The following is a 15,186-nucleotide window of genomic DNA, read 5'->3' as shown; positions in this document are numbered from 1 at the left end:
ATACTTATTTAATTAGAGAGAGCTAATTGAGTATTTTTGTGTATTTTTCAGGAATAAGGAGATTTTGGATATTAAAGATAATATGGAATAAAGTTGGCAAATATATTAGATATTGGTGGATTTTAAATCATGGCATTCAATCTTTCTGCTCAAGAAATCATGAAAAGTGAGATCTTAGCCAAATTGGAAATAGGTGGAGGTCTAAGGAACAAAATTGGTAATAAATCTGAAAATCGGGTAAACAGACCTACCTTCAATATTTTGGGCATATCTCTCTCGTATGAGCTTGGATTTCTATGATTCAGGATGATATGGAACGATATTGAAAATATATACAACTTTCCAGTTTTGAGGTTTTCCAAATTCCGAAAGAATAAAGGTCAAATAGATGGGTAAAGAGAGGGGATTCATTGTGTGCGGGAGACATAAAAGAGAAGCCAACCACAAGAAAGAAGACGGCGAATGCGGCTCTCATCTCTCTCATTGCTGAAGAAGAAGACCACATCTCTCTCTCTCTCTCTCCCCCTATGTTTCATCTTTATTTTTCTTATGAACTTTGTGATAATGAGTAGCTAGTTCTTTTTCTTTGGGATGTAGATGAACCATGCTTATTTCATTAATTTGATTGTTCTATCTCTTCTAGTTGATTGTGTTTGAGTTTGGCCAAAGATGTTCTATAGCTCAGCGAACTAAGCGTGCCAAGCTTCCGCGAAGGATGATAGTCTTGCAAAGATAGGGCATACCTAGGAAGACCATCCCTAATTTACTTTGAAGTGTAGAGTTATATCGTTTAAAGAAAAGCATTGGGGATTCGAAATCCCAAAGATCTTACCATATTCATAGTTTAAGTTTTTGCATTGATTAATAGATTTAGTTTAAATTTAGTTTTGTTGAATTCAATCTTAGTAACTTAGCCTTTTAGTTTCCCATAGTTCGACCCCGTACTTTCTGCTTGCTAGATTAGTATAGGATTTTATTTTTGATTGGTTAGCGACATGATCACATCACTAACCTTAGATTGACAGATCGGAGATGAGAAGATTCACATCTTCCAAAGATCCTTCGAAATCACCAAAGAGAACTTTGAAAGAGTCTTCCCACATTCTCTAAGAGTTTTGGAGGCAGAGGATACTAAGAAACACGAAGTTTACTTAAATAGAAAATGAAAAACCCTAAACAGAGGATTTTCTTGGATTTCTAGACCTGTTGGTCGATTGGTTGGTTGATTGGCCCAATTGACCAAGCAGTCGACCAAGCTGGTCAGCAATGCCAAACACAGGGAATTGAAGGCCCAACTCAAGTCCAAACCTCATGGGCTTTTCCCAACACAACATATGACTTACCTAGTATAGAGAAATGCCTTCGAATCATGTCCAACTATACTTTAAGTCCATCAACTTGACTCATCTTCAACAAGCTACAACTTCCTTCCTAGTTATGAACAAGCCTCCATGTATGGAACAACATCATCAACTTCCATGGGTTCTGGGTCAAACACCATGTCTTCCACTGAGATGACCCATAGTTGGCTTCTTCCTTTACTCAGGGTCTTCAGACCTACAAACAACTGGGTTTTCGGGTCAAGGTCAAGGCTGGATTTCACAAATACTCTCTCAGAAACTTGGCAAGTTATGAAATGGCATCATATGAAGAAGCCACATTCAAAATAAGGGTCAGGAAAGTCAAATACACCCGACGGTTTAACTTGCTATCCCACACGATGAAAGCAACGTCCGGGATAGGGAGCTTATGATACGGAAGTTTCCTACCCGATCGAGGTTCCACATAACATGTAATTAGGATTGGAACCTACCGTCTTGATCAAGGCGTAACGTACTCCAGACTTATATGGCAATCGCTCTCGATCGGGAAGGTCAACTCAGTAACCGATCGAGCGGGACCAACGACAAGGAGGCATAATCCCAAGAGAAACAACAACCTTCATTGGGTAAACTTACCAAATACATAAAAGATAACACTTACAGTATACACACCAAGACACTCCCCTCCAATAAGCATCCAATACATCATTCTGAACATAGTCTCGTGTAATCCTTGCACGGGACCTTAATCTATTCACTGTCTGACTAAGCCATCGGAGGCGGTTGCCTGGTATTCTTGCCGGCCCGCGTCTAACCCTTTTTGCAGGGCTCATCGTCTTCAGAACCGGAGGAGGTTTAGTTGGGAGTTACAGCAATATTACTGTGACGCATTAGCCACCTTCTTTGTTTCCAATTATAATTTCAATTAACCCAACATAATTTCATTTGCATATTTGTTTCCAAATTATGACAACCTAACATAATTTCAATTGCATCTTTGTTTCCAATTATAATTTCAAATGTCACTTTTAAATTTTTGTTTTCAATTATAATTTCAATTAATCTTATCAGTTTCTAATTATGCATTTTAATTTTCAATCAACCTTACTGTACTTTATTGTGTTTCTGTCAATCAACCTTACCTTTTTTTTCCCCTAATTTCATATATAAATGAAAAAAAAAATTGCCAAAAAGTTTGTCTAACCCAAAAAAAAAAGGGACTAAAAATCACCCAAAAATAGCGAGAAATTGAAGAATTGGCGATTTCTTGCCGATTTTTCGCCAATATATGGCATATATCGTATCAAAAGAACATCTCGTGTTGCCTCGTTCTGAAACAGCAAAACATGGCTGAGTTTTGGCGATATTTTGCCCAAAATTTTTCCCTTGGTCCTATCCAGCCCTGAGCCCAAATAGGGGTTGGGTCCAAGATTTTGGCAATATTAGTCTGTAATTGGTATAAGCAATATTTTAAAAATGTGCACATAGAACTGAGGGCTTGGAATTAGTCATTGTCCTATGCTAGCTAGCCCTAATCCTAATCTTGATTTTGGCTTTGAATTCAAAGGTAATTCTAACCTGAATTTTTGTCTCTAGTCTCAACCTTAATTTTAATCAATTTGACAATAATATTTACCCTCATATTAACTTTAATTCAAGCCCTAATTTTGATCTTGATTCATTTCAACCCCACGGCTCCAATTATTCAATTTTTGCTGTGATTTTTGTCATCAAATTTAGTAGTAGCTTGGAAGTTCCATCCCTTCTTTAATTTACTTTAAATGATTCAAATTTATTAATAGGTTATATTATGAAAGTTTTATGATTTCTTTTTTTCTTTTTGGAGCATCTTTTGGTGCATCTAATTGAGATATTATTGATATTAGATTTAATAGTGGTGACATGGATGGTAAATTGGAAGTTATATTGTTTTTATTTATTTATTATATCAAATGATTTTTTTTTTAATTTTTTTTTTTTTTGGTGCATCTAGATGAACTATTATGTTGGATTTAACACATAACCAATAATAATAGTTTGGGAATTACATTGTTTTCTTTGAATTTTATTTTAAATTTAATAACAATTAGGATTTCGGAAGTTTCATTGTCGAATTGTGCATCTCATTTTCTAATTGCAATTGAATGAATGGAAGTCATTCCAAGTTAACAAGGATGACTCCAATGCGATTGTTGTTACGTGTTTGTGTTAATTTAAAAGTTTTCTTTTAAAACTCAGCAAAAGAGGTGTATGGAAGGAAAAAAGCCTTGCCAAACTGATATGACTAAGTCAGAAGCTAGGTTTTCTAAAACAATGTTTATGAAAGAATGCAAAGAAAAACTCTAATTTCGATGAGTAGGTTGCTTACCTTGATGGATAAGTCTTATGTATTTATAAATAAACATGGCTGTTGTGCAAGATTCATTTACAATATTCAGATTTGAATTCAAATTTAAAAACTTGAATTCAAAACTTGAATTCAAAAATCAAATTCAAACCATAACAAATCTGTTATGGTCTTTCATCCCCCCCCCCCTCAAACTCTACATTGGAAGGTGCAAGAATTTGTCTCTATGCTTGAAGAAAGCTTATGATGTTAAGCCCTTAGTAAACACATCTGCAATTTGATCATCTACCCGAACAAAGTGCACTTTTATGGTGTTGTTCTGAACCAAGTTTTGAACAAAATGATAGTCTACTTCTATATGTTTTGTGCGAGCATGTAGCACTGGATTTGCAGCCATTTGTGTTGCAGACACATTATCACAATAATTTTCCATTCCTCTTGGAAGTTGTACTCGCAAATCATGTATAACATAAAAAAGCCATAGTAACTCAGATGCTATGATGGCAAGGGATTTGTACTCAGCTTCCGTACTTGATCTAGATACTATAGGTTGTTTCTTGGAAGACCATGATAACAAATTATCCCCAAGAAAAGTGCAAAATCCACTAGTGATTAGCGTGTGTCTGGACATCCTGCCCAATCTACATCAGTGTAAGCAGCTATGAAAGAAAGTTGGGTTGGTTTCAAGAGAACACCAGCACCAATAGCATGCTTGGCATAACGTAAAATATGTTTTGCTGCTTGTAGAAGATCTTCTGTGGGAGATTGCATGAACTGACACACTTGATTGACTGCATAGGAGATATCTGGTCTAGTGATTGTCAGATATTGTAAAGCTCCTACTACTTGTTTATATGGTGTTGGATCAGGTAGAGGTAACTTGTTGTTGATGATAACTTTGTTCCAGCTGCAATTTGGGTTGTGCATGGCTTTGAAGTCTCCATTCCTATAGACTTTAATAAATCGATGGAGTATTTACTTTGAGTGAGTAAAAGACCATCTAAACTTCGATTAGCCTCAATTCCCAAGAAGTAATGCAAGTGTCCCAAATTTGTCATTGCAAATTCTTTGCTCAAGCTTTGAATAACCTCTTAAATTGCAGCTTCATTGGCTCCTGTCAATATTATATCATCTACATATAACAGCAATACTATCATTGTACCTTGGGTTTTGCATGTAAACATGGAAGAATCTGCCACACTTTGCTTGAAACCTTCTCCTTGTAGGTATGTTTTGAATATATGAAACCAAGCTTGTGGAGCTTGCTTGAGACCATAAATTGCTTTTTGTAGATGATAAACATGTGTTGGTTTAGATGTGGAAACAAATCCCTATGGTTGTTCCATTTAAACATCTTCTACTAAGTTGCCATTTAAGAAGGCATTTTTCACATCAAGTTGATGTACTGGCCATGACTTTGAGAGTGCAACGGTTAATACTGTCCAAATGGTGGCTAGCTTTACAACTGGACTAAATGTTTCATGAAAGTCCACCCTACCTGCCAGTTGAACCCCTTGGTAACTAATCCTGCCTTGTATCTCTCAATGGAACCATCACTTTTTGTCTTGATCTTGTACACCCACTTACAACCTACAATATTCATACCTTTGGAATAAGGCACCAAGTTCCAAGTCTGATTGTCTATCAAGGCTTTGTATTCTTTTTGCATTGCATCAATCCAGTTTGGGTCTTTTGAGGCTGATTTGTAGGTTTTAGGTTCAGTTGGGATGTTGAAAATGGTGGTAAGAAAGGTTTGAGGTATTGGGTGTCTAATAGTGAGAAAAGAGAGAGGGGTTTTTGGTTTGGCGGAATTGGTTTTACTCCTAGTAATCATAAGATGAGATGGTTGGGGCTGTGGTTGGTCTATTGTTGGTGGGGATTGATTAACATCTTGGGTTGGATTTGCCATTGATATGGCTAGTGATGATGTTCTAGGGGCTATTTGTGATGGTTGGTTGTTTGAAATAGGTGAAGAAGAATGTGAAGTGAGCGGAGGCACATTTGGTGGGGTGTGTGGGATGAAAACAGGTGGAGAAATAAGTTTGATTGATGGTTTGTTTGATGATTGGTGTGATAGGAATTTGAAAAGGGAAATTCCTTTTCTTCAAAAATAACATGTCTATATAAATATACCTTGCCAGTGTCCCTATCTAAGCATCTATAACCCTTGTGATAGAGACTGTAACCAAGAAAGACACAAGCCTTGGACTTTGGTGATAATTTGTCTTCTCTGTAGGGTGTCATGTTGAGGTAACAAAGGCAGCCAAAAACTCTCAATAAACAATAATCTAGTTTTAAGCCAAACTGTCACATCCTCCCAGCCGGTACCCTAACTGGCATACCCGAGAGTGTGATCCACAGCCCTAAAGATCAAGTTTAGGAACGATCATATCCATTTCGCACAATAACATAATCAAAAGCAAGAACAAATCATAATGTTCAAGTAATTTATAATAAAAGTCAAGAAAGAATCTCAAAAGAATATCAGAGTGCGAAAACATGATACCAAATCAAAAGACAACTGTAGAGTATAGCGGAAATATACTCCACAAACATATGCGGAAGGTAGATCGAAATCTAAGTAAAGCTCTAAGCTAATACAAGTAAAGTAAAAGATAAGTCTAGAAGAAACAAGAGAAATCTAATCCACATCTTCAGTCTGCTCTTCTTCATCTTCAGTCTTCATCTTCTTCACCTTGCTCTTCCTTATATGGACCATCATCGTATTCCAAACCTGCAGAGAAGTCTAACAACAGATATGGTACAAAAGGAGTGAGTTTTGAAAGAAACCCAGTAAGGCAGTTAAATCCATAATAACATAAATGGCAGGATTTCAAAACAAACATAAATGCAATATGGTATGAGACAAACAATGAATGTATGAATCTAACTCTATGTATGTTGGTCTCTATTGGCAGACATGCTTTAAGTCATAGCACCGTACTTCTTTAGGAAAGTCTCATTCACTCATCATCAGTTGGTAATGGGTCCGGCATCCCTCGAGACATTCCATGGCTGGGGGTATAGGTCACCGCTCTCTCACATCACCATTGGTCTAAGTACTGGCGCATGTCAGGGTTAAGCCTAGCCAAATGCAAGTCTTCTACTTAGTTACATCAAGTCAGATCCAGATACGTCCATTCCTCGTCCCTGACGATCCTTTCCGATATCCATCACACTAGAGTCCTCATAGTCCCTGACTACGGACACATCAACCCTATTGGTCATCAACATATGGTAAACGGGAAGCTCTCACGTCCTCTCACGGGTTGGTTACCGGTCTTAAGCGCCCGTGAGCCCAAGTCTATCCATATGCAACCCTACCAATAAATGGCCCCCACAATGTGATTCCTGTCCTCTCACGGGTTGGTTACCGGTCTTGAGCGCCCATGAACCCCATTGCTACCACGGGTCGTTCGGTCTCAATACCCCACCGATTAGGGTCTGACATAACGGGACATCCTAGCCAAACACTACTAGACAGTCCTAAATATGTCATCCAACAGTTTAGGAAGGTGTCCAGAGGGCATCTCCGGAAACATCCCATAATATTCCCGTAGTTGTCCAAGGACAGAAGTGTCAAAAGGACACCTCTCCTTCCCGAACCATACTTAATCAATCACAATCACAAATCAATCATATCATACACATTTACAGTATATAGAAAATATACCATAATAAGATTCATCTCATATACAGTTGACAAATAAAGACTTTCATAAACTAAAGAAAGCAAGTAAATAATGCTACTGTAATTGAAGTAAATACAGCAGTAATATATTCATAAAAGAATCTAATTATGGTAACAAATCCAAAAGATTCTAATATAGAAACTAAAATCACACAATCTATGCTATTATAGAAGTAACCATCCTTACCTTATATAACTTGAAGAGAATCTCCAAGGATCAAGGAGAATCTTCCCAAACTTGGCAAGAAGGTCCTAAACAAGTATATATATCATATTAGGAAAGAAACCTAGAAGGAAAGATATTAAAACATCCAAAACAGACCAAATCTGGAGTTGCTGTACTCATTGGTCGATTGGATTGTTCTACTGTCTCAGTCGACCAATGAGTCGACCAATAGAGACAGTGGCCTTCAAAATCAGAGTTTTTAGAATAAAGAACCGAATTTGGTGGTTCAAAAGGGTACCAAACAAGGGGGAAACTACTATGAAAGTATCCTAGTATATAGAGGACTTCAAAACACTAATCAAATCAAGTCTTCAAGTTACAAATTAGGAAAGAAAAGTTACCATAATTAGATCAATCATGGTTCTTGAAGAATTCATAGCAACAATCATGGACAAGAACGATAGGATGATGGATCATTGATTGTGATAAAGAAATCATGAAAAGCATGCATAGATCTTCAAGAAAAATAGATCTAAGACTGAAGAACATGAATCTAAATAAGGAAACAAAACTTACCATAAATGTATTAGTCATGGTTCTTGGAGAAAGCATGGTATGATCAAGAAGAAAGAACTAGAGATTGATAGGTTACAACTCTTGTAAAGAAAACATAGCGATTAACTACTAATATGATCAATAAAACAGATCTAAGAAGATCAGAATTTGAATTAAAATATGAACGAAGACAAGATCATGATTTAGATCATGATTCCTTCAAAAGCTTGCAATGATCATGGTTAAGATCATCGCATTAGCCAATAATCCTTAGGAAGATCATGAGGGATGAGTAGAGAGATGTTTGCAACAGAGAATGCAGCATCTTCTCTACTATGTCAGCCCAAAAAGGAAAGAAAAACAGAGATGGAGAAGAAGAAGAGAGTGTAGACATACCTTTGATGCAAGAGGAAGAAGATTACTTGAGTTCTTGCGAGGGATCAACCAAGGATGCAAGGAAATTGATTAGAATGGAGTTCTAACTCGTTCAAGAGGCTTAGGAGGCAGAGGAGACGAACTAATCCCGAGATTGGACTTAAATAGAGCAACAAAGACCTAAATCTAGAAAACAAATCTCATTGGTCGATTGGATTGGTCTACTGGCCCAGTCGACCAATGGAGACAGCAAGGCACAGATTGCACTGTTTTGGTCATAACTTCTTCGTTTGAAGTCCGATTGATCCGAAATTCGAAAGGGAACTTCACACAAACATACTAAGACTATCTAGCATGAATTTAACATCATCCATGGTCCAAAAATCAGTACTTTATAAATTGGGAACATGAGTTTCTAAATTGGAAACAACATGGTTCTCATAGCAAACTCACCATGGATTCAAGGGAAGAATTAGAGAGAACAAGGCTTCTCTCTAATGGAATATCAAGAACATATCAGAGGCAAGAATAAATAAATAGAAAATCAAAAGAATACTAATCCTAGAATGAGAGGAATCAAAAATAGAAACTTACTAGAATGCTTATATCAATGGTCAACATAGAAGGCTAAAATGGCTAGAAAGAAAGGGGAATTGATTCAGGGAGATGAAACACATTGGAACAGCAGCAAAGGCTAAGATCAAGCATGATCAACATTAATTAGAATAGAAGCTATAGTAGAATGGTCATGCTGTCCAAAATTCAATCAAAATCAATGAAGAATTGAGGAGATTCACCATGTGGTTTCAAGGAATGCATAGAGTGATTGGGGGTTCAGTCTGAGACATAAGGAGATTAGAGAATAGGTAGTTACAGTAGTGTAACACCTTCTCCACAATCAAAACATCAAGATAGAATAGTAAGAAGAAGAAAAGAGAGAATAAGGAGATAGAACATTGAAATCAAGTTCCAACTTCAAGATGTAACATTAAACTAACCTTTCTTCACCCGAAACAGATAGGGTGTCCTAACAAGGTTTGGGCTGGATTTCACACAAACAATGCTTCATGAGGAGATTTTCCTTGCAATATCGGTGTAGGTAACCAGTTTATTAAATAGACAACAACAGTGAAGGCTTCTAACCAATATTCTTTGGGCATGTGAGCTTGGAATAGAAAGGATAAACTCATCTCTGTAATGTGTCTGTGTTTTCTTTTTGAAACTCCATTTTGTTCTAGAGTATGAGGACATGAAATCCTGGATACAATGCCACATTCATAAGATAGTTTTTGAAAGCTCCCCTTGTTAACTCTAAGGCTCCATCACTTTGAAAAAATTTAATAGAAGTAGAAAACAAGTTTTCAGCCATATTTTTAAAATGCTTGAAACAATGAATTACATCATGTTTAAATCCTAGAGGATAAAACCAAGTAAATCGACTGAAATCATCAACAAAAATAATATATGAATTGAATTCACTAATTGACAAAGTTTTAGTGGGACCCCATAAATCACAATGAATAAGCTGTAATGGTTGAGTAGTTCTACTAACTGAAATAGAAAAGGGTAATTTGTGATGTTTGCCAAGTTGGCAAGTGTTACAAATTTTATTGGATCCAAGTGTTACAAAGGAATTAAATAAGACACTATTTCTCAAATGAGTAAGTACTATAGAAGAAGGATAACCAAGCCGGCGATGCCTAATATCAGAAGGAGGTTTATTTCCATAAAGAGCCAAAGGAGGCACAAAATTGGCCGAGAAAGAATACAATTTATCTTTTACTGGACTCTTCAATTGATGCCTGACTCCAAATCCTTAACACAGAAACCCCATGGAAAAAAATCAACAGAACAATTATTGTCAGGTGTAAGTTGAGAAATGGAAATTAAATTCTTTGACAATTGGGGAACTATTAGCATGTCATTAAGAGATAAATGATTTGAATTTGTTTTTAAAGTTGAGGAGCCTATATGAGTTATAGGGAGTTTCTTACCATCACCAACTGAAACCTGGTCTTCTCCTTTGTAAGTGGCAGATCGCTATAGCATGACTGAATCAAATGACATATGGTTGGTAGCACCTAAATCCAGTATCCACTGTGCATCATTATGTGGTGTAATGTGTTGGGTATTTTGGGTACCATGTAAGCCAACATAAGGAATGTGAGGTGGTGGATTAGGATTATTTCGACTATGGGCATAACGAAAATAGCGTCTATTGGCCGAATGGCCTTGCTAGCACATATTTGACATTTGAAGGAATTAGTATTAAAGGTGTTTTGGTTTGGTCGATTAGAGGAATTTTGAGATCTTGGAGGGCCATTTGATGAATTTCGGAAGTCAGATCTAGGTGGGTTTCGGTTGTTGGGTGGATAGGAATTAATACTATTATTAGGCCAATTAAATTTAGGCTGATCTGTAACAAGTAATGCAGTAGGGGAATGGGAATCATTTAAGATTGATTGGGTGTTCCCATAGCTACGGCGTAACTATTGCTCATGAGTAAGGAATTTGGCCCTTAGGTCCGTAAAGGTAACGGGTGTGTTGTGACTAAAATATCCACTTCCGGTTTATACCGGTCTGACCAGGTTCAACCGGATTCAGCTGATGAGACGAATGAATTTAAGGGACCACCCAAAGGTTAAACAAAGGCTTAATCATAGCCATCCGATCTATACTTTCCATCCGACAGTCATCAGTCACAAGAGCCAACGTATTAAAGCCTATAAATAGAGCCAAGATTCTCAGGAGAGGTAAGCTCATTCGAATATTCACACTCTTCTCGCTCATTTTCCATTAAAGCTCTCTGAGAGCTCTACTTCTGATCATCTACTGACTAAATCGTCGGAGACGGGCTGATCAAGACGATCGGCTTCGTTTCTCACTGGTGTTCTATTTTTCAAGAGCGAGAGGTTGATTGACTGAAGAGCGAGTCAGATCGATCCAGATCTGAGTGATTTGGTGCGAAGATTATGGTTCAAGGCCTCCGGCAATTTTAGCACCAACATTTGGCGCCGTCTGTGGGAACCTGAGCAAGAAGCTATGGCTCAACTGCCGAAAGAGCAAGATGACTCTTTGATCATTCTTCTGCGATCTTTTTGTTCGGAGATCTTTGGCTCAGTGATCAAAATTTTCTTCTAAGATCTATTTCATTTTTTGGATTCTTGAACAGTCTTGGAGAAGCATCAGAACTTCTATGTTCTTTTTCCGATGAAGTTTCATATACTTCAAGCGAGATCTGAGTCGGTTATGTGAATTTGGAGAAGAAAGCGAGATCTTCACAGCTCTTATATCTTGGTTTTCATAAAGTGACAATAATGGTGGAGCAAGAAGCATCCTGCTATATCTTGTTTCTTGATCTCTGGTTCTAGCTTCGATCTATCTCTAGATCTTTGATCGGCATCTCAAAAGATCCCTATTATTATGATCGGTGTCTCGATCGGCAGTTTTTCTTTTTGTCCTGTGACTAGCGTTTCTTCTGGATTTGGTTCTTTACCTTCGATCTATTGGATCTACTGATTATGGTTCCACAAAACAACCAGCAAAACAAAGTCTCTTCTTCAGTAGCTACTGCTTCAAGATCCCTGCAGCCAACAATGACACTCTGGCCATCATCAATCTTGCTGATAAGTTTTCCATTCACTCGGCTCTAAGTGTCTCTATTTTCAGATCTGAGATCTTAGTCACTATTTTTCCAGATCTAAACATCTCCGTTTTCTTAGATCTCTGCTGTCCTCTCAGATCTAAAGTATCTCTATTTTCTAAGATCTTCATAGCTCCTTTCTGCAAATTCGTTTTTGTTGATCTCCAAATCTTTGTTTCGGTATTGCTTCCGCTCCAAGGATTAAGATGGTTTTGAGTTGTCTCGTTCACATTCAATCTGAGAATTCCATTATTTCAGCCAAGTCTGAATCTGACTTCGGTTTTCTTATCAATTGAATGAGAGATGTAAACGTTTTGAAAAGGTTCAAAAGAGTCTTGGAAGTAATGAGAACGGGAAATTGTTGATCTAGCTAAGCGATTACATCGAATTTTTGTTGAATTTGATTGTTTATGGAGTTGATTACAACTTCAGGAGGCAGATCTGGAGATTGCGAAGACGATAAGCAATTCGTTGCGGAAATTCAGGAACTAATGACGGAGATGAAGTCGAGTATTGAGATGCTCGGACACTCACGAGAGGCTTCTCTAGTTATGATTTCTTGCTTCGAGACACTACTCAGATCTATTACTCTAAGCTATTAGATTCTCAAATTTGTTAAAGATCGAGGTAATTTGATTCCTTTCTCAGCTGAGTTTTGCTGATCAGCTGTGCTTCCTTATTTGGATTTCTCAAGGAATTAAAGAACCTAAAGAACTGCGGCTGAGTAAGTTTCCATTGCAATTATGATTTTGTGTGTGATCTGCATCGCTTCACTGTTCTTAATCAAGAATGTGAAGAATCTATGTTACAGTGACTTTTTCTGATTTAGTATTCCGAATTCATTAATTCACCTCAGGAGTGCTTTTTGCTGTGGATCCTTTTGAGTTTTCTCATTTAATTAATCATTGGTTGCGACATTGATCTTGATTCTCAGAGCTTAAGATTGCTTGACCTTTTGCTTCGTTTGGTTATGCGTAACACTTAGTGGCTATTTTTTCCTATGTTTTTGCTGGTTCAACTAACGAATTTGGTTGAATGAATGGTAATGCTAAGTCAATAAGCAAATGGAGGAAATTGACAATAGAGATTTTCAAGGAAATTTCAGTAGAAAAGCTTTCTTGTTGCAGCGATTATACCACATCAACTTCGGACGGTGGTTTCTCTTGAAGTGATTCTTCAAGCAAATGGCCAATTTGAACGATCTCCATCTCATCTGGTTTGATTGCTGCTCTGGATCAGATTTGCTTGTTCCATATCTCTCAGGATTAATTTCTGGATTTAAGATCAGAGGTGAAGGCATATAATCTTCAGTGAGCTTCTTCGTCTACAACAAGTTTGCGAGATATCTAGGTTCATTCATGGTTCAATTATTTTCCCATTAAAAATAACAATTGACTATAGTATTTGTGGATAATTATGGTCTGATTACTCCCTAATTGATCTGCAGTAACTGATAACCATATAATCCATGGTATAAACTGTTTTCTGGTCTGCAGTAGCCATATTTCTTACATATCTTTGTAGTTCTTATTTATATATTTATCTGAAACATCTGTTTGGGCTTGATCTTTGCTTTTGTTTGAGCAGAATACTTGTTGCTAATTGCTACATGCCTTCCTTGGATGACTTTTTTATATTTCTTTACCCATTTCTCTGATTTCTGATTTTATCATTTCTTTCCATTGGAGTCAAGTCTAGACGACTGAAAAATGAGAAAGCAAGTGAAAGGAAATTGCCAGCTTTGACTCTTGTGACCAAGTTAGACAAAAATAAGACAAGTGTTGGCAATAACTCAAGCTTTGCCTTCCCTATCTACTGGTAAAAGACAAATTCTGAATATAGAAATTGTGAGACTGGATTCTCCTCCACTTCGAAAAGAAGAGTCGTGGATTGATATGAATAAGTTTATCATGTTTTTGCCTATAACAATTTTTTGGTAAGGCACTGAAATCAAGTTCTGTGGGATTTCTGATAACCCGTAAATCTTGAGGAAATTGTGGTGCCTAGATCTGGGATACAACTCCTGTAGCAGTTTTCATGCATGACTTCAACTTTGCAGGTCCTCTAGAACTTCAAGTCTTAGTTTCAGATTTCACTGATGCAAGGATACTCTAGGCTATTTCTTAATATATGTTACAAGTGTATGGTGCTTGACATTAATATTAGGGATGAATTAATGGTAGTTGCATTTCAAAAAAAAAGTAATTTACTTTTATGTTTGATTGTGATCATGTCTTTATACTGTACTTTAGTGTTGCTGCTGAAAGTAAATATCTCTTTGCTTCTTTCTAATATCTAACAATTGTTGTTTGGTTGCTTCCTTTATCACTTTTGGGCAGTGAAAATTCATTTGTATACTTATAACAGCCATAAGTATTGGGCTTGGTATTCATTTTAAGTTACTTAGCCATGATAATCCAATTTGTATGTTCTCTAATAGCTTTTCTTTTTAGTAAGGGACTGATTCTGAGAGACCAATTATGTCCTATGCACTTAATATCCATGAGCATATTTGAATCAAAATTCAACCCAAAACCATATCTCATTCAGGACCCATGGTCTAATATCTGTCCATTCTTAAACAAAGCCTTGTTTTGTTAGCAAGCAATTAAAGATGTTAACAAGAAACTTTCTTCATCTATTATGCCATTTCTTTTGATTCAAATGTCTGCTGGTGAGATCAAAAGCTAATGCTTGTTAAACACACAAATCAATTTGAAGTCCACCACTCTTGAGAGTAAAGGCATCAAGAAGCAATTGTTGTCTCAGAAGAACAAAAGAGGGAATGAAGAAGTTTTAGCTTGAGCTATGAGGTGAGCAAAGAAGCTACAGACTATGAGCAGGCGAGGAATGAAATAAATGTTAATAAGAAGAAGTAGTGGCAGCAAACTGCTGGGGTTATAGAGGAAGGCCATCGCTTGGATGGTTGAGAAAGGAGAGAGTACATGATGACTTTTCCGAAGCTTTCAGAATTTAATTTAATTCTGATAAAGGCAATCAAAGGAGGTTGTCAACTAGTATCTTGATCTGAGCTGGACTTGAAACACTTCAAAGCAAAAACATTCTAGCAGTTTCTGAAATTTTGAG

Source organism: Hakea prostrata, unplaced genomic scaffold (genome assembly GCF_041222555.1).
Source record: "Hakea prostrata isolate BN-2017 unplaced genomic scaffold, UWA_Hpros_2 contig_75, whole genome shotgun sequence".
NCBI classification, from domain to species: domain Eukaryota; kingdom Viridiplantae; phylum Streptophyta; class Magnoliopsida; order Proteales; family Proteaceae; genus Hakea; species Hakea prostrata.
The sequence above is the reverse complement of the archived record's forward strand: the minus strand, read 5'-3'. Positions refer to the sequence as shown.